This window comes from Mesoplodon densirostris, chromosome 15, assembly GCF_025265405.1.
Source record: "Mesoplodon densirostris isolate mMesDen1 chromosome 15, mMesDen1 primary haplotype, whole genome shotgun sequence".
NCBI classification, from domain to species: domain Eukaryota; kingdom Metazoa; phylum Chordata; class Mammalia; order Artiodactyla; family Ziphiidae; genus Mesoplodon; species Mesoplodon densirostris.
Window position 1 is genome coordinate 27,516,875 of NC_082675.1, and position 19,749 is coordinate 27,536,623.

The window sequence follows — 19,749 nt, forward strand, 5'->3', positions numbered from 1 at the left end:
GTCCTCCTTCGGGAAGGCACAGGAGCGTCCCTGGATGCTGCCCACCCCGGCACCCTCTGTCCCAACAGGTACCGTCCCCAGGCAAGGGCAGCAGTGCCCACACCCTCCACCAACTTGGGCAGGGTCCTCCTCGTCCCAGCTGTCCACACACTGGGAGCACTCGTCCTGCCCAGGCCTCGCTCCAGCTTCTCCCTCGGGGGGCCCTCCCCAACGAGCCCTCCCAGCCAAGTCAGAGGTGTATGGGGTCCCCGGTCTTCGTCACATGGGCTGCAAACACGGCCCGCCAGGTCCCGGTCCTGCTCATCACAACCTCCAACTGTTACAGCCACCCAAGGAACCGTCTGGTGAGCTGCTCTAGGTCTCCCAGGCTCAGGTTCGAAGTGTTCCAGAGCCTGCACGCTGCCACCAAGGGGCAGAAGGGCCAGCACAGGGGTGTGTGAGCAAGGGGCGGGGCCCAGTTACCCGGCCACTCCCCTGGAGGGCTGCTCTCAGAGGACAGACCCTTCCTCAACTCACTGGTCCTGTGTGTAAGGCCTGCTGGGCCCACCCACCCCAAAGGAGAAGCTGCCAGGGTCCCCCCCCGAGCCCACGCCAACCACGCCACCCCAATTTCACAGGCAGCCAGGGCCAGGTATGTCTGCCTGCAGGCCCGCAGGCCTGCAGGCTGGGCCGAGGGTGCAGAGGGGACGGCTAGGAGTGGACCCCCCGGGAGCTGGGGCAGCTGGGGGGGCCTCTCCTGCTGGGCTCTGGGACAGTCCTCACCCAGCCTGTACAGAGCAGCGGGGAGAAGCCCACACAGCCGCCAGAGGGGGGAACTGAAAGGGCCGGAGTGGGCCATCGGGAAGGGGCTCCAGGGGCAGAGGGACAGGCCACTCCCGCACAGGCTCCCACCGTGCAGCCCCCCAACACACACACACATGTGCTCACACAGGCACGCGCGCACACACACACACACGCAGGCAGCACGGTGGCCCTGGGCAGCACCAGCAGAAACCCAGTCCACACCTGCCACCTGCCTGCGGCCTGACGGGCGTTTCCAGAACCTCACCGCACCAGGCTAGCTCCCAGGTGATGAAATCAAGTCCTCCTCCACTGTTTTTCCCCCGGATGTAGGGAATAAACCCATCATGTTGTTACAACAGCCGGACGCTCAGGCCAAGACGAAGCCTCGGCAATTAAGGGCTCCATCATTTCAAGCAATTAAAGTAAACACTTTATTTGAAAACTAATTAATTCTAGCTACATATTTTTCCCATGACAATACTCTACGATGACTTGATTTATGACGTCTAATTATTCTTTATTAATCTAATTGAGAATAATCATATTATCCTATCTCCTGGCACCAGGCCACCTGGAGCGGTAAGCACGATGGCCGCCCACCGGCCTTGCCGCCTGCCAGCCTTGCCCCCACCTCCACTGGCCTGTCATTCTCCCCCCACCCAGAGGGCAAAGGAGCCTGAAACTTAATCCATGGAGCACAACTTTGGGTTCTGCGAGACGCATTCCTTTAAAAATTAAAAAGACAGTGTGACAGCCTTTCCACCATTGCTACAAACGCCCCCAGACCCCCCAGGCCCGGCCCACAGACGGAGGAGAGCCGCAGGGTTACTCCTGTGGAGGGGGGACCCAGCCTCTCCACTACCCTGGTGTGGGAGCAGAGTGCAGCGTGGGCAGGGCCACAGAGCCTGCAGCTGGCCCTGCCCTAGGGCACCTGCTGCCCTAGGGACCTGGAGTCCCAGGTCCACGAGGGACAGTTTGAGCCCTCTGGAGGTGGGTAATCTCGAAGGAGTATCCCCTACAGATGAGGTCCCCGGGGCCATGGGCTCAGTGTTAGGCTGAACCAGAACCAAAGTTGTGCTCGGAGATTCCAGAACGTCACCGCCCTCAGCTCTCAGCCCCAAATCACAGCACCTTGGGGCCCCCCAACTGCAGTCTGTGCATATCTCAGAAGGACCCCTTCAACCCAGGCCTCTGTGAATTCACAGGAAAAACCCTAAGAAATGCCGGCTCCCAGCCAACACTCGTAAAAGCAGACAAGGAGGTCCAGCACTGCGAGGACCAGGAGCACCAGGAACCGCAGGCGCAGACCTGGACCCGAGCAGAGCGTTCAGGTCTGAAATATAACGCTTCACAGTTTTAAAGAAATAAAAAGATGGAACTGAACGTACAAGCAGAGAGCATCACCTCTCAGATCCGGAAAATGACCCGACTGGGGAAAAGCTATTGGGAGCAGGAGATCTGCTGTGCCTACAGGTCGAATGAATCACAGAGGAAATGCTCCTTCATGAGGGGACACCAGGCTGTCACCACCGGCACTGTCCTTGAAGCGGGCCACCCACAGTAAACAGCCTGCATCACTCATCTCCCAAGGGCCCATCGCCGTCCACCTATGCCAGCAACGTGCAGGAACCTCCAGACATACTCACCAGGGGCCCAGACAGGACACCCAGCTCAGACTCATGGCAAAGGTCAAGGTCAAGAGAAACAGCAGGGTGACTCTTCTAAATTCAGAGACTAAAGAGCATGTCGACCAAATGCAACGTGTGAACCTTGATTAGATCCTGATCAGAAACGGGGGCCACACTGGGGGAATCTGAATACAGGCTGCAGATAATATAGAATTAGTACTGCTAAGTTTCTTGGGGAAAACAATTGTATTTTATGTAGAAGAGTGTCCTTATTCCTAGGATACAGTATTTTAGGGATGAAATGTTATGTCTGCAATCTGTTTTCAAACGTTTCAGAAAAAAAACCCTCGACCTGTGTCTAGCTATATACAAGTACACAGGCAGGGGAGTAAAGCAAATGTGGCAAAATGCCCGCCATCGGTGAACACAAGTACTCACTACTTCACACTTGCCACAAACCCACACGGGACTTGTATCCAGAATAGATAAAGACATAGATCAATAACATAAAGAAGCAAACACCAAACGTTAAATGAGCAAAAGACTTGAACAGATGTTTCACAAGAAACATAAATATCCAACAAACATAGGAAGAGATGTTTAACCTAATTAATAATCTTGGAAATGCCTGTTCAACCCTAGTGTGAAATAACTGCACTCTTAGCAGATTAGCCAAAAATTAAACAGCCTGGCAAATGCTGACCAAGATGTGGGGCAACTGGAACCGTGTACCACGTTGGAGGGGCCTATGTGGAACCAATCACCGTGGAAAACAATCAGGGACCGCCTGACATGCCCTATGGCCCAGCAACCCCACGCTTAAACACCCTAAAGAAATTTGCACACTTGCACACAAAGACTTGTACAAGAGTGTTCATAGCAGTATTGTGCATAATAATAAAAACCAGAAACAACCCAAATGACCATCAACTGCAGAATGGGATGCTTCTGGCACATTCATATGACAGAATACTCCACAGAACTGAAAATGAATAAACTCCAGTGTCACATGGAAGAAGTTCAAAATCATGATTTTCTTTGAAAGACATTAAGGAAGTAAAAAATGAGGCTAGAAACAAGGATTAAATAGTTGCAATATATATTTGATAAAGGACTTATACTCAGAATGTGTCAATAGGAAAAACAAGTTAAAGTGATTCCAAAAAGCTGAAATTAAAGATAGACAAAGGTATGTCAGGCAAACGGAAACAGTAAGAAAATAGGAGTTGAAACGCTGACATCAAAGTTTAATTCTAGGGACTTCCCTGGTGGTGCAGTGGTTGAGAATCTGTGTGCCAATGCAGGGGACACAGGTTCGAGCCCTGGTCTGGGAAGATCCCACATGCCGCGGAGCAACTAAGCTTGTGCACCGCAACTACTGAAGCCCGCTCGCCTACAGCCCGTGCTCTGCAGCAAGAGAAGCCACCGCAATGAGAAGCCCGCGTGCTGCAACAAAGAGTAGCCCCTGCTCGCCACAACTAGAGAAAGCCCGCGTGCAGCAACAAAGACCCAACATAGCCAAAAATTAATTAATTAATTAATTTTTAAAAAGTTTTATTCTCCCCAAAAAGCATCAGATTTGACAAAGCCAGACACTTTCTAATACTAAGCTGCGGTTCACAATGAATGTATGAACATCTATGTACTAAGTAACAGAAACAACACCTTTATAAAGCACAAACTACAGGAGATGCAAAGAGGCACAGAAAAAAACTCACTAGTAATTGGAGAATGTAATATACTACCGTCAGTACAAGTCAGACCAAGTGACAATATAAGTAAGGAGACAGAAGACTCAACAAGGTAAACAGTATGGAACTGTAGGGAACTCCACACTCTGACAACAGACACTACACCTTCTCCTCAAGGGCACATGAATGCATTCTCTGTGATGATATACTGCGTCACAAAGGAAACATCAGTAAGTTCCACAAAGAAGAAATATTAACATTATAAACAATATTCCATGATCGCAGTGCAATTAAACCAAAAAATTAACAAAATAAAAACCAAAAAGATCTTTCCAACTAAAAATTTTAAAAAAATTATTAAATGACTTCTAGGTAAAAGGGGAAATACTTAAACCACAAATTTTTTTTTTTTTTTTTTTGTGGTACGCGGGCCTCTCACTGTTGTGGCCTCTCCCGTTGTGGAACACAGGCTCCGGACGTGCAGGCTCAGCGGCCATGGCTCACGGGCCCAGCTGCTCCACGGCATGTGGGATCTTCCCAAACTGGGGCACGAACCCATGTCTCCTGCATCGGCAGGCAGACTCTCAACCACTGAGCCACCAGGGAAGCCCCTAAACCACAAAGTTTTTAAAATGACAAAACAACATTACATACCAAGATTCATCAGATATATTTAAAACTTTGGTCAGAAGAAAAATAGAGATTGATATCACTTATCATGCAAAAATAGCAAATAAAATATTAGCAAACAAAATACAACATCAAATTAAGAACATAATACATGCTGACCAAGTGGAATTTATCCTAGAATGCAAAGTTGGTTCAATTAGGAAATCCATTAATGTCATACATCATATTAATAGATTTATGAAGAAAAAGCATATGATTATCTCCATAGATGCTGAAAAAGCCTCTGACAACATTCAATACCCATTTTTAATTAAAATACTTAAGCAAACAGAAACTGATGGGTTTCTTAAAAATGATTATAATACATAGACACACACACACACAAACACACACCCTCCTTAGTTCTAAAGCCAACACATTATTTTATGAAGAAATATCAGAGGTATTTCTATTAAGATCAGGATACCCACTGTCTACACTACTAGTCAACATTGTATGGGAGGTTTAAGCTGATTCAGTTAGACAAGAAAAATCAGTTAGAGGCATATGAATTGGAAAAGATGTTAAATTCTCTTCCAGATGACATGATGGTATACATTGAAAGCCCTAGATAATCAATGATAAAAACAGATCCAAACATTAAAAGAACAGGACTTCCCTGGAGGTCCAGTGGTTAAGACTCTGTGCTTCCACTGCAGGGGTCATAGGTTCGATCCCTGCTCGGGGAACTAAGATCCTGCATGCTGTGCGCCATGGCCGCGGCCAAAAAACAAGCAAACAAACAAATGAAAAAACAAACATTAAAGGAAAACTTCAGTGATAGTAGCAGCAAATAAAACTAGCAAAGAGAACTCAACAGCTTCCATGTACACAACCAATAACCCGTCAGAGAAAATCCCACTTACAATACCAACTAAGAAGATAAAATACTTAACAATAAATTTTTTAACTTTTACACATCAACAGAGATAAAAATCAAAGCATCTTTAAAACACATAAATCTTCAAAATTAAAGAAGGACTAAATGCCAAATAGAAAATTGGGCAAAAGACATGAACAGACAATTCACAAATAAAGATATGAAAATGGCCCTTAAACATAAGAAAAGATGCTTAACCCCACTCATGGAGAAATGTAAATTAATACCACCTTAAGAGGCTTCTGGTTCTGGCCAGGATGAAGCAGGCTCACTACAGCCTCTCTCCTCTCTATCTGGCAGATTGCAACTAAAAACTCTAGACAAAATATAAACAGCAATTACTTGCAAACTCTGAAAAGTGAACAATAGCAGACAGACTTTGGAGGCAAGCAAAAACTTGGAGAATTGATCTGAATGGGCACCAGCTTCCTGCATTTATTTTTATGTCTTGGGGCACTGCCTTGAGGGTGGGTCCAAGTTGCACTGCTGCAGGGCAGTGGTAGCTAAAACTTGGAGAGACACTTTTTCTTTGCACTGAGGTTAGTTTAAGTCCTAGATTGAGTTTAAAACATAATATATAATACGAGAAATATAGTCAAAAAGCCAATAGAATCCTAGATTCTAAAAAGTTAGGGTTTGACTCCCTGATGGCCTGTGTTTCTCTTCTCTCTTGGCCCTGCCCCGAGGATGGGCCCTGGACACAGAGCTATGTGGAAGAAGTAACTCTAAGAGACCCCTGTCTTTCTGGTCAGAGGAACCATGGAGAAAGAACCCTGCCAGATCCTATGTGGGTATGAGAATGGCAGAGAGGAGAGAGCTAAAGAAAAAGATCCCTTAATTCTGTGAATGAACCCACAAAAGCCCCAGGCTCTTCTCTGAGCTGCATACATGTGGGATAGACCCAAAGCAGCACCAGCTTTAAGACCTGAACTAGGACCTAAACCACTGCCCAAGTCTCAGGCTGACCCCAGAGTGGCTGGTGAGTGGGAGAGACCCAAAGCAGTGTATCAGGAGCCTTGAAAATGGAAATGAGAGTAAAACTGTAGCCCACAGAGGGTGAGGCAATCTAACCCCAGTTAGACTGAATGCCTGTTAACACAAAACTCAACATTCTCCAGAGGACCCAATGTAATACCCAGTCCAGGGTATGTCTAGGATACAACACAAAATTATTCAACACACAGAACCAGGAAATGAGGTCAATCCTCAAAGGAAAGGACAATTTACAGATGCCAACCTCAAGACAGTTCAGATGTTGGGAATATCTGATAAGGGTTTTAAAGCAGCTTTTATGATTATACTCCACGAGGCAAAGGTAAACACACTTGAAATGAATGAAGGAAAGTTCCCAGAGGAGAGAAAAATTTTTTTAAAAAAAAGGAAGTTCCAGAACTAAATAATACAATATGTGAAACAAAGACATTCAATAATGGAATCAGAGATGACAAAGGAGAGAGTCAGTGACATGAAGACTGGTGAAAAGAAATTATCCAATATAAGATCAGAAAGAAAAAAGACTGGAATAAATGATTAGAGCATCAGGGACTGCAGAATAATAGAAAAAGGTCTAACATTCATGCATGGGAGTCTGAGGAGAAGAGAAGGAGATGGGGTAGGAAAATTACCTGAATAAATAATGCCCGAAATGTCACAAATTTGGGAAAAGACAAAAATGTATAAATTCAAGAATTCAATGAATCATAAGCAGGATAAACTCAAAGAAAACCATACTCATGCCATAATTAAACTGCTGAAAAATAACAGCAGTAAAATCCTGACAGTAATGGCACATTACACATAGGAAAATAATCATCTGTGCGAACGTGAATTTCATATCAGAAACCATGGAAGCCAAAAGACAGTGGAACATCTTTAGAGTAAACAAAAGAACTCTATATCCAGCAAATTATCTTTTGGGAATTAAGGCAAAATAAAGGTATTTTCAGGTGAAGGAAAGCCAAGAGAATTTCTTGCAGGAAGATATCCTCTAAAAGAAATATTAAAGAAGGTTCTACAGCTCAAAAGAAAGATCAGAAAGAAATGTGGAACTCCAAGAAGATAGAGGAAGAGAAATGGTAAACATAAAAGACAAATTTCCACCTCTTAAGTGAACATGTATATTGTTGGAGTTTGCAATCTGACAGCTATAACATGAAGGGGGGAGGGTAAGGGGACCCATATGGATATAAGGCTTCTACTAACTATTAAAAACATAATATATAAGAGATACAGACAAAAAGCTAACAGAAAATTTAAACTGAGTATTTGAAAATATCCAAATAATCCAAAAGAAGGATGGAAAGAAGGGAGAGAGGGCCAAAGCATCAGGAAAATTAGAAAACAAAATGGAAGACCTAAATAGAACCATAAAAATGACTAATATAAACATAAATGCTCTCAACATGCTATTATAAGACCCAACAACTATAAGCTATTTTTTTAAAAGCGCGACTGTAAATTATCTAGAAGAAACCTACTTTAAATGTAAAAACATAGAGGACCTCCCTGGTGGTCCAGTGGTTAAGACTCTGTGCTCCCAATGCAGGGGGCATGGGTTCGATCCCTGGTCAGGGAAGTAAGATCCCGCATGCCACACAGAGTGGCCAAAAAATAAGTAAGTAAATAAAATAAAAAAATAAAAACATAGATAAATTGAAAGTAAAAATATAAAAAAGACATACTATACAAATAACAAAAAAAAAAGGTGTAATGGATACATTATTATCAGACAAAGTAGACCTCAAAACAAGGACTATTAACAGGGAGAAGAAAACACACAATGACACAAGGCATCAATTCATCAAGAAGACACGAAAGTCCTGAACATATACTCCACTAACAGCAGAACTTCACAACGCATGAAGGAAAAACTGATGGAAATGAAAGCAGAAGTAGACAGATACATAATCACAGCTGGAGACTTAAACTCCTCCTCAGCAATCAACTCAACAAGTGGCCAGAAAATAGTACAGGAGACCTAATACTATCTATCAACTGGACTGAGCTGACATGAAGTGAACATTCCGCCAACAGAACAATTCATACTTCTCAAATATACATGGAACATTTATCAAGATAGACCATATCCTGTGTTTTAAAACAAACCTTAAGGGCTTCCCTGGTTGTGCATCTGCCTGCCAATGCAGGGGACACGGATTCGAGCCCTGGTCTGGGAAGATCCCACATGCCACAGAGCAACTAGGCCTGAGTGCCACAACTACTGAGCCTGCACTCTAGGGCCTGTGAGCCACAACTACTGAAGCCCATGTGCCACAACTACTGAAGCCCACGCCCCTAGAGCCCATGCTCCACAACAAGAGAGGCCACCGCAATGAGGAGTAGCCCCCACTCTCCACAACTAGAGAAGGCCCGTGAGCAGCAATGAAGACCCAATGCAGCCAAAAAAAAAAAAAAAACTTAAAAAATATAGAGGAACTTTGTTACTACGTGAGGTGACAGATGTTAACTGGACTGATCATGACAATCATTTTGCAATATATACAACTATCAAATCATTATGTTGTACACCTGAAACTAATACAATGTTATATGTCAATTATAACTGAAAAGAATGTAGAAGAACCAAAAGCGCACAATGTTCTCTGACCTTATGGATTTAACCTGGAATCAATAACAGAAAGACAACTGGAAAAATCTCCAAATATTTGGAAAACAAACAACATGCTTTTAAATAATCAATGGGCCAAAGAAGAAGTCCCAACAGAAATTGGAAAATATTTTGAAATGAATAAAAATGAAAATATCAAATATCAAAACTTGTCAGATGCAGCTAAAGCAGGACTTCGAGGAAATTTATAGCATCAAATGCCAAATTAGAAAAGAAGAAAGGGGGAATTCCCCGGTGGTCCACTGGTTAAGACTCCGTGCCTTCACTGCAGTGGGCCTGGGTTCAATCCCTGGTTGGGGAACTAAGGTACCGCAAGCCTCATAGTGTGGCAAAAAAAAAAAAAAAAAAAAAAAAAAAAATTAAAATAAAGGTTTTCTTTAAAAAAGAAAAAGAAGAAAGAAAGAAAAGAAAGGTCTCAAATCAATGACCTAGCTTCTACCTCAAGAAACTAGAAAAGAGGAGAAAAATAAGCCCAAAGCCAGGAAAAGGAAGGAAATAATAGGATCAGAAAAGAAATAAATAAAACAGAGAATTGTAAAACTACAGAGAAAAATCAGCAAAACCACAGATTGGTTCTTTAAAAAGATCAATAAAATAGATAAATCGCTAGCTAGCCTGACAACTGAAAAAAGAGAAGAAACAAATTATAATAATGGAAGAAGGGTTATCACTACAGACACCACTAACCTTAAAAGGAGGATAAGGAAATACTGTAAATAACTCAGTGCACATAAATCCAACAACTTAGATGAAATAGAAATTGAAGACCACAGACTAGGGGGTTTCTAGGTCACCTAGAAGAAATGACCTGAATAGCCCTATAGCGACTAAAGGGATTGCATTTTTAGTTAAAATCTTTGCAAAGAAAAGAAAACTCCAGCCCACATGACTTGACTGGCATATTCTACCAAACATTTTTTTTTTCTTGCGGTATGCGGGCCTCTCACTGCTGCAGCCTCTCCCGCCGCGGAGCACAGGCTCCGGATGCGCTGGCCCAGCGGCCACGACCCACGGGCCCAGCCGCTCCGCGGCATGTGGGATCCTCCAGGACTGGGGCACGAACCCGCGTCCCCCGCATCGGCAGGCGGACTCTCAACCACTGCGCCACCAGGGAAGCCCTCTACCAAACATTTAAAGAGAAAATAGCCCCAGTTCTATATAATTTCTTCCAGAAAACAGAAAAAAAGGGAACATTTCCCAATTCATTTTGAGGCCAGCATGATCCTCATACCAAAACCAGATAAAGACAGTACAAGAAAAGAAAACCACAAGCCAATATCCCTCATGAATACAGATGTAAAAATCCTCAAAAAAAAAAGTAAATCAAATCCAGCAGTATATAAAAAGAATACACTATGGGGGCTTCCCTGGTGGCCCAGTGGTTAAGAATCTGCCTGCCAATGCAGGGGACATGGTTGTGAGCCCTGGTCCGGGAAGATCCCACCTCCCGCGGAGCAACTAAGCCCGTGCACCACACTACTGAGCCTGTGCTCTAGAGCCTGCGAGCCACAACTACTGAGCCTATGTGCAACAGCTACTGAAGCCCGTATGCCTAGAGCCGGTGCTCCTCAACATGAGAAGCCAGTGCAACATGCACAACGAAGAGTAGCCCCCACTCGCCACAACTAGAGAAAGCCCACGCGCAGCAATGAAGACCTAATGCAGCCAAAAATAAAAATAAAAATAAAATAAATAAGTTAAAAAAAAAAAAAGAATACACTATGACCAACTAGAGTTTACTTCAGGAACACAAAGCAGATTCAATACTCCAAAATCAACAGAGATAACTCCATCACATTAACACACTAAAGAAGAAAAAACACAAGACCATATCAGCTACACTGATACAGAAAAGGCATCTGGCAAAATTCAACATCCATTCATGATTTTTAAAAACTATCAGTAAGCATGATCCACAATAGAAAAATGGATAAATTTCATTTCAAGAAAATTAGAAACTTCTGCTCTTTGAAAGATGGTGTTAAGAAAATGAAAAGACAAACTACAGACTGGGAGAAAATATTGTAAATCATGCATCCACAATATATAAAGAATCCTCAAAATTCATTAGGAAAGCAAAGAAAAAATAAATAAAAACAGAAGGTAAATTTAAAAAGAAAGGGCGGGCTTCCCTGGTGGCGCAGTGGTTGAGAGTCCGCCTGCTGATGCAGGGGACACGGGTTCGTGCCCCGGTCCGGGAAGATCCCACATGCCGCGGAGCGGCTGGGCCCGTGAGCCATGGCCGCTGAGCCTGCGCGTCCGCAGCCTGTGCTCCGCAACGGGAGAGGCCACAACAGTGAGAGGCCCGCGTATCGCAAAAAAAAAATAATAATAAATAAAAAAATAAAAAAATAAAAAGAAAGGGCAAAAGATGTGAATAAACACTATAGCCAAGATATGCAAATGGCAAATTAGGACCTGAAAACATACTCACCAGCTTTGGTCATCAGGGAAACGCAAACGAAAGCCACAGTCACCTGCACTACACGCTTATGGGAGCGGTCCACATTAAAGACTGACCACACCCCTGGCCGCTGGGAAGCACGTGAAGCAGAGGAACTCTCCTATGAGCATACTGGTACAATGGCTTTGGAATAAAGTGTGGCTGTTTCTCCAAAAAAAGTCCCAAACTGGGAACAATCCAAACATCCGTCAAGGCTGAACAAACAGTGGTACACCCATACTCAACAACAAAGGGGCACTGATCACGCCTCCCCACGAATCAACCTCAAAATCATATATCGACTAAAAGCAGCCAGAAAAAAAGAGTAAATATCCTATTCTATTTACATAAACTTCTAAAAAGTGCAAACTACCCAGTAGCAACAGGAAGCAGACGAGTGGCACCTGGGGAGGGGTGCTGCAGGGAGTGGGGAGAGGCCTTACAAAGGTCGAAGGTTGGGAGGAAACCCTAGGGATTCCCTAAGGACAGCAGGCACATTCATGTCTTGGGTATGATGATGCTTACACAGGTGTTGGAACTTATCAAATTATCCACTTTCAATATGTGCACATTTTAGTATATCAGTAATATTTTAAAAAACTCAACAGCAACTAAACAAAAGATCTGAACAGATGACACTTCACCTATAAGGTGTACAGATGGCAAATAAGCACAAGAAGATGCTCAGCATCCTTAGCCTCTAGGGAAATGCAAATGAAAACAACACAGTTCAAATGAAGAAGACAAACCCCCGAGGAAGCCAACGGCCGCTGAGCCGCCGGTGAGGATACAAACTGCACACACGCCCTGGATGACAGCCCAGCAGGTCCCTGGAGCACAAAACAGCCGATCGTCAAGTTGCCAGCACTCCGCCGCTGGATATTTAATCTAGAGAAATGAAAACATACGTGCAAACAAACCTGTATCTGACTGGTCTGTTCTATTCAGAATATCGCCCGAATGCGAAATGTCAACACACCCTTGAGCAATAAAATAGGAAGAAAGTACTGATGAACGCAACACCACGGACGCCTCCCCAGAAAATCAGAGCGAGTAACAGGCTACATACTGCTTGGCCCTATACACACGGCATTCTGGAAACGGCAGGGCCAGGTAGACAGCGTGACTGGAGGTGCCAGGGGCCAGGGTCAGGGGTCAGGGGTGGGCTCATGACCAAGGGGCAGCGAGAGGAGGGCTCTGACCGTGGAGCGGTTTCTGTACATGTGTTGGGACTCCCTGTAAGTACGTGTCTTAACAATCAGTCCTGATCGATACTGTGAGTCCACAGTGATGAAGGAAACGACTGAAGAAATAGACCAACGGGGAGAGCAGACAAATCTGAGCAGAATTCCAAGTGACCTGCAAGGCGATGGAGCTGGACCCCTGCCTGCGAGGGTGTGCGTGGAGGCAGCCCTCCTCACAGGGGAGACCTGACAACCGCCACCGTCCAGGCGATCAAGGTCACGCTGACATCATGTTCCCTGGGTCTGACACTGTGCGATGGCCCTTTATCTTGGAGGTCTTGCTCCTAGAAACCCAGACCCCAGGCTGATCTCGAGAAACACACACGGCAAATCCCAGAGGAGGGTACTCGCCTCGAAACTGTCTCGGGCGTCACAGCCCAGAGGGGCCCAAGGGGATGTGACCAAGTGTCACATGGTCCTAGCTGAGGTCCTGGAAAAGGACATAAGAGGAAAACTAAGGAAATCGGAATAAGCTGCAGACTTGGGTGGATCACAGTGCTCGAGGCTGTTCATCACAGGACGACCATGCCATCCCCACGCACAACGGTCGCAAGGGGAGGGCACCAGCACCTTCCAGGCATGGGGCAACCACTGGGCCGCCACCCTCCTGGCCATTTTCGAGGAGGCTATTTTTCAAATAACATATATTGAACAATATTTGGGGGCTATTTTTTCTTGACCTACAGTTAATGGTATTTGATTTATCACTAAGGTATTATGAAAACCCAGTTTTCTGCCTAGATTTTTCTGGCTTTAGATACAATTTCTCATTCCAGTTAAGGTGACTTTAAACAGATTTAACGCCAATTTTTAAGTGCTTCTCCTATTTAAAGTGATTTCCCATCTTATTTTTGCCCTAATATAAATAGACTTAAATCCATCAATAGCGCCCCAACACAAGGTAGTCAGTACTCAGCTAAGCAATTTACCGGTAACTTTTATCATCTTCATGCTCATTGTTACTCGCAAAGCAGAGTAGCACCAGGGAAGGGAGATGCTGACACAGCAGTCCCCTCTCTCTCATGCGGCACGGCCATTCTAGCAGGAAAACTCTGAGTTGGCCGGTCCTCCAGGCCAGGAGGAACCGAGACCCAGTCCCTCTGCACCTCCCAGGCCACACCTGGACAGGCCATCCTGAGCAGGCCCCGTCGCCCTCCACCTTCCTGATCAGCTCAGACCACAGCAAGACCCAAATCCCAGGACTGGCCCCTGGAAGTCACGTTACAGACGCAGCGGCCCCAGGGCGGTCCAGGCCAGATCACTGGGAAGCCTCCTGCTTCACAGCAGGACATGGAGGTCTGACCACCGCCCCTCCCCCATCTCTGAAACGCAGGGAGGTCCAGGGGAGTCAGCACACAGCGCATCAGAAACAAGCCCACGACACAGGACAATCCTCTAGGTAGTCAGCCTCTCGTTACCGAGGTCCCTGTGGGTCAGCGTTCCATCCATGGCGCTGGCTCACTGGGTGAGGGCAGCCCAGTGAGTGACACCCAGGCCCCCAGGAGTGGTCCCCCAATAAGTAAGGCCGAGGACACAGCCCCCTCCGAGGAGGCCGGACTGGCCCACAATGCTGTGGAGAAGCTGCGGTTCAGGGGTCCAGGTGAGACAGGGGACAGCCTACTGGGTGACAGCCCTACCCTGTTCCCTGCAGCTCGCTCCCTGGGCCAAGGAAAATGCACCAGCTGCCCTGCCCTCCTGCGGACTGCCACGCGTGGGCCCAGCCCAGGGAAGACCTGGCCCCAGCATGAGCCCTGGCCCGCCCCTCCCGCCGTGCCTGCAGAGCCCCGCCTTGGCCTGGGTGCAGCGGCAGGTTTGCCCAGGGAACTCAAACTTCACAAAGAAACCATCTCTGGAGTGGGCTCTGCGTGGCCATTCGGAGTCAAAGGCATGCTTCATAGCCCTCCTGAGCCCGTGCATGGCCAGGGCCCCTTCCCCTTTGAAGCCTCTGGTGAGTGATTGAAGCGTCTCCTTTCTGAGAGGCAGATAGCACAGTGTAATCTGACTCTAAGCCCCGGGATAAAGGTAGTTTGTTTCCTCTCAGCCTTTCTGTCAACACCTCCTCAGTAATTAGCCCTAATTATTACCAAGGGCCAGCCTCCCATTCGGTTATTAAATCAGAAATAGTATCGTGGCTGGGCATCTGTCAACGCCCGGCTGGCGACCTTGGATTCACTGAATCCTCTGTCAGTATCCATGGCTTCAAAGATGCGGATCCTGGGGAGGGGTTCCGGGGAGGCAGCTCCCTGGCCCGGGGAGGGGGTGGGGAGGAGGATGGTGCCACAAGCGGCCCCGTGCTTAGTGGGCCTCAGAGCCCATTGGGGAGGCGGGAACCGGGCACCATCCCTACACTGCCTTCCCCCAACCCAGCCATGCCTGCCTCCTGGGGCCTGACGTGTCCGTGTGTGCCTGCCCGCCTCTGGTACAGCGTCGCCCAGGAGCCCAGGTGGTGGCCTCAGTTGTGCCCAGTTGTGCACGACCTGAGGCTGGCAGGCCCGTGCTGGCTTTTCTGCACATGCACGGGGAAGACTCCTGAGCCCAGCCGGCAGGAGGCCCCCGAGTCCCGACTACAGCCTACCCACCCCGCCCCCCGTGGGCAGGGCACCTCCCCATGAGCCGGAGGGTCCACAAGCAAACTCGGGGATGGCTGTGGACATGAGTTTCCGAAGTAGAGCTGAGTGCTGTGCTCCTGAGACCTGGGGAGGACAGCCACCCACCCATCCTGGGCCTGAGCCTCTTGTTCAATCCAAGAGAAGCAAGTCACCTGCTCCTGCAAAGCCTGGGAGGGACGCTGCTCCCTCTGGCAGGATCCACTGCTCAGGCAGCAGCAGCGCTGACCTCACCTCCCTGGGGCAGCATTCTGGGCCCTTGGGCAGCTGCCAGCAATTTGTGTGAAGCCCCTTGGGGGCTGTGAGTGTCCCTTCCAACTCGCCCAGTGTTTGGGGAAGATGGCCACGGAGGACCAGGCTCCTCCGCTGGGGTCAAGGTCCATGTGATGTGATGGGTGCCTGGGCAGAGGTGAGCACAGCCCGTTCTCCCCTAAGCACCTCTGTAGCCTGACCAACACAAGGTACGAAGGACTTCCCTGAGGGCTTTGGAGGCGCCAATTGGACTCCTTGGGATGGGGGGGACAGGCCATCATTGCCGGGCCAGGAGGAAATGCCAAGGTGAGGAGCCACTGGTCCAGGAGCTGGAGATGGCAGGAAGGAAGGCCACTTGGGCGTTCTCAGCCGGCCTGCCTGGCACTTACGGGCTGGGGTGAGACCAGCCAGCAATGGGCTGCTGCCCTGGTTGTTCCCGGTAAACGCACAGAAAAGCTCCATGTTTTACAGGAAGTGGGATCATTCCCAGGCATCAGCACCGGCCTCTGGGGCCCACTTCCGCCAGGAGGGATGGTCCACAGGGGCCAGTTCCCCAGGGCTGACATCAGTGCCCAGATGGCCCTCCCCAGGGCCTGGGACGGGGCCGATGCCCGCGGGCTGGTGCCCAGGAAGCTCCCGTGAACCCAGTCCCACTTGGAGAGGGGCCCCTAAGCATGGTGGTGGTGAAGGACGCTATCACTTGAGGCCTCTCGGGGGCCAATGTGGCACTCCCAGCAGCCAGCAGGTGTCCCTGCACCATGGCTGCACTTCTGCCACCCGCACAGGCAGGTGTAAGGGCGCGGGCTCACTCCCAACCGCTGGCGCAGGCCGGCACTGCTCGGATGCACAGGTGGAAAGCAGCCAGGGACGTCCCTCTTCACCTTCTTACGGCCCCGCCAACAGGGAGACAGGGCACCCAGGGAGAAGGAACGGGCTGTCAAGGGCGACCTGCAGGCCAGGAGATTCCAGAGTCACGTGAAAGGAAGAATGTTTAAACTTGGGAATATAGAGTAATGTCTTCGCACCCTCTGTAGGGGTCTCAGATACAGAACAACTGGACACGTCCTGCTCGGGGCTGGAGCAGCTCTGCACACAGGGGCGACGTCAGAAGGATGCTCACGACAGCACTGCCCAAGGCTGCAAAGATGGGAAACAAAGAAATCCACGTCGGGCGTTCTCATGGCCCAGCTGTCTCCCCGAAGTTCCCATGTTGAAGCTCCACACCCAGCACCTCAGACATGGTTGTGTCCAGAGGCTTCAAAGAGGGGATTAAGGTTCAATGCGGTCATATGGTGGGCCCTGATCCAATAGGACCGGTGTCCTCATAAGGGGGCAAGGATACAGACATGCTGAGGGAGACCGTGGGGGGACACACAACGAGGTGAGGGGCCTCGGGAACAGCCAGCCCTGCCAACACCTGGATCTCGGGTGCCCAGGCTCCAGGACCGGGAGGAAGCACCTCCTGTCGCTTAGGCCATGCAGCCTGAGCAGGTGTGCACGGGGATCTCTCCCCACGGCCCATGTGGCCCCCCCTCATGGCTGCACGGCTGTGTCCCGCGCTCGGCGCTGAGGGCCCCACCCACTTCGCAGGAGGGCGCAGCAGCTCCCTCAGGCCAGGGGAACGGAGGGGAGTGACGCGCACCACTAGTGGTTCACAGCGGTCCTTCCCCAGCCTCTGCGGTCGTGGAGAAATGTAGCCAGTGAAGCCGTCGGCACGGCCCAAGGGACCACAGCGGACGGGGTGGCCACGATGTGGAGGTTCTCTTCCTGCAGCACAGTCGGCCTGCCCTGACCAACACAGCGCCAGCAGCCTGGTGACCGCACTCCTCGCTGCCAGACCTCCAGGCTGTTAACAAGGCGGTGACCCCCACTGGGCACTCAGCCCTACCCCGCCCCCTTGAGGACCGGTGATTCCAATGGCTCGTGGTTCAGCCGAGACCAAGCAGCCGCCACCTGCATGCGGGCCAGGGTTCAGCGCGCCCAGAGGCCTCCTGCAGTTCCCGGCACCTAGAACGTCTCGAGTCCTGGAATCACAGCAGAAAATCTGCCCGTACCTCCCCATGGTGCTTTTGTGACTTTTTACCGTTAAATCTTTAATCCACCTGGAGCACGGCTGGCACAGAGTGAGTTTCACTGTTTTCCAGACAACTGACCAGCTGCTCCAAGTCCTCTCACTGAATGATCCACTTTACCCCCATTAATTGGAAACAGCCCTGCCAGCGTGAACTAAACCCCTGTATTTACTCGGCTTTATTTCCAAGTTCTCTGCTCATCCTTCCACACCAATTTCCATGTCCTTTCGTTCCTGCAGCTTTAAAAAATGTTCTGTATCTCACAGTACCTCATCCTCAACACTTCCGGTGTTTGAAGTTTCCTTGGACACAGGCGCTTTACAAACCCTCCCACAGTGCCCACCGTGTCCCAGCTTTAGAAAATGAGACCTCCGGGTATTTCCGAGGGAAGCGAGGGACAGACACAACGGTCTGGAAGGCACGCCCCAGCACAGCCCGCCCTGAGCACATCCAGCAACACTGCCAGGCCCAGAGCACCCTCCTCCAGGTGGGATGCCTACGTGTGCAGAGCCAGGAGTGGCCATGACCCAAGGGCCCTTCTCCTGCCACGCACAGCACAGCCCCCTCTCCTGGCCCTCTGTGTTCCTTCTCCCCCAGAGAGGAGAGCAGCTGGGTCTTCACATCTGCCCAAAGGCAGGGCACAGTGCCAGCTAAAGATGGGGCAGTCACTTTCCGGAACCATAGACGCTGCCTGTCTGGAAGGCCAGCGCCCTCCCACCCTCTCCCGACCCCAGGAATGGGTGACCTTGCCCTCACAACTGAGGCCTGCCCCTCCGTCCTTTTCTTCATGGCCAGGGCACAACAACAGAACCCATTTTCCACAGGTCATCTGTCCAGTCTCTCCCCAAAGCCCCCAGGCCTGCCGTAGCAGAGATGACCCTCATGAGAGGTATGCTGGACCATAACCCGAGCCTGCAGGAGCCATCTGGGGCCCAAGGGGGAAAAAGCCCCCGGTGAAACCGGGGGTCAGAAGGGAAGATGGAAATGTTGGGACTGAGGGAACTCACTCCAGGTCCACTAAGTGGAGACGGGAGAGGCAGCCTGTGCAGAGGGCTGCTGACTGGGCCACCCGCCACAGAGGGCAGCTCTGGGGCCCCAATGTTGCCAATGACACCAGACCCACAGGTGGGCCAGGCCACAGCTGACCAGGACAGCCTGCAGGAGGGCCCGGGCCTGAGCAATAGCATGGGGGCAGCAGTGTGACCAGGCTGCGCTGGAACATCCAAATTTCTCCACTGGATCAGAACCAAGGGTGCACAATGATTTCTTGTCAGCTTGCTTGTTTCACTTTGGGGCTACATCGGCTTCCCACCTACTTCTAAGACTCGCAGCTGTTTTACTTACGAGGTGTCTGTGCCATAAAATAACTCACAATAAAACCACCTGAACCCAGAACCTTTTCAAGCAAATTACTAAAGGAAGTAATCCCAACAATGTCTATTTTACTTAAAATTTTTTACCATTTGCTTATTACTTTCCTTCCTAAAATGACTTTCTGATTGCAGTTATATTTCCACTTCTTTTTCTTTGCTACTCTCCAGGAAGGCGTTTTGTTTTCCCAATTGTAGGACCCACAGGGGCCTGAAATGTTTGCGTATCTGCCCCTTGGAGCAGATGCACTGTGCCCATCCTGTGCTGACCTGGGCTGGAGAAGCCTCCCAGTCAGCTGTTACTAGAAAACCCTCCCTGTGCAGAGCGGGTCCTCCTTCACTCCACGCTAGGCCCTGGGGACTCACAGCCCTGTGCTGCTGTCTGCTCCTCACTTCACTGCTGGCCTGGAAGCTAGTTCTCAAGGCCACACTCCTCCCACCAAGCCTCCCATTCCCACCCATTCAGCCAGACCCTGCAATGAT

At 49.1% G+C, this 19,749-nt stretch overlaps 1 protein-coding gene across 2 annotated transcripts in view; it reads right to left on the reverse strand.

Annotated features, from left to right (window-relative positions):
• GNB1L (G protein subunit beta 1 like) overlaps positions 1 to 19,749 on the reverse strand; it is a 46,184-nt gene that overhangs the window by 22,270 nt on the left and 4,165 nt on the right. Inside the window, exon 2 of one of the 2 annotated variants that reach the window (XM_060119313.1) lies at positions 16,706 to 16,961. The exons of the other annotated variant lie outside the window; for it this stretch is intronic. The gene's annotated coding sequence lies outside the window, so the exon portion shown is untranslated. The remainder of the gene's footprint in view (positions 1 to 16,705; positions 16,962 to 19,749) is intronic. 2 annotated transcript variants of the gene reach the window in all.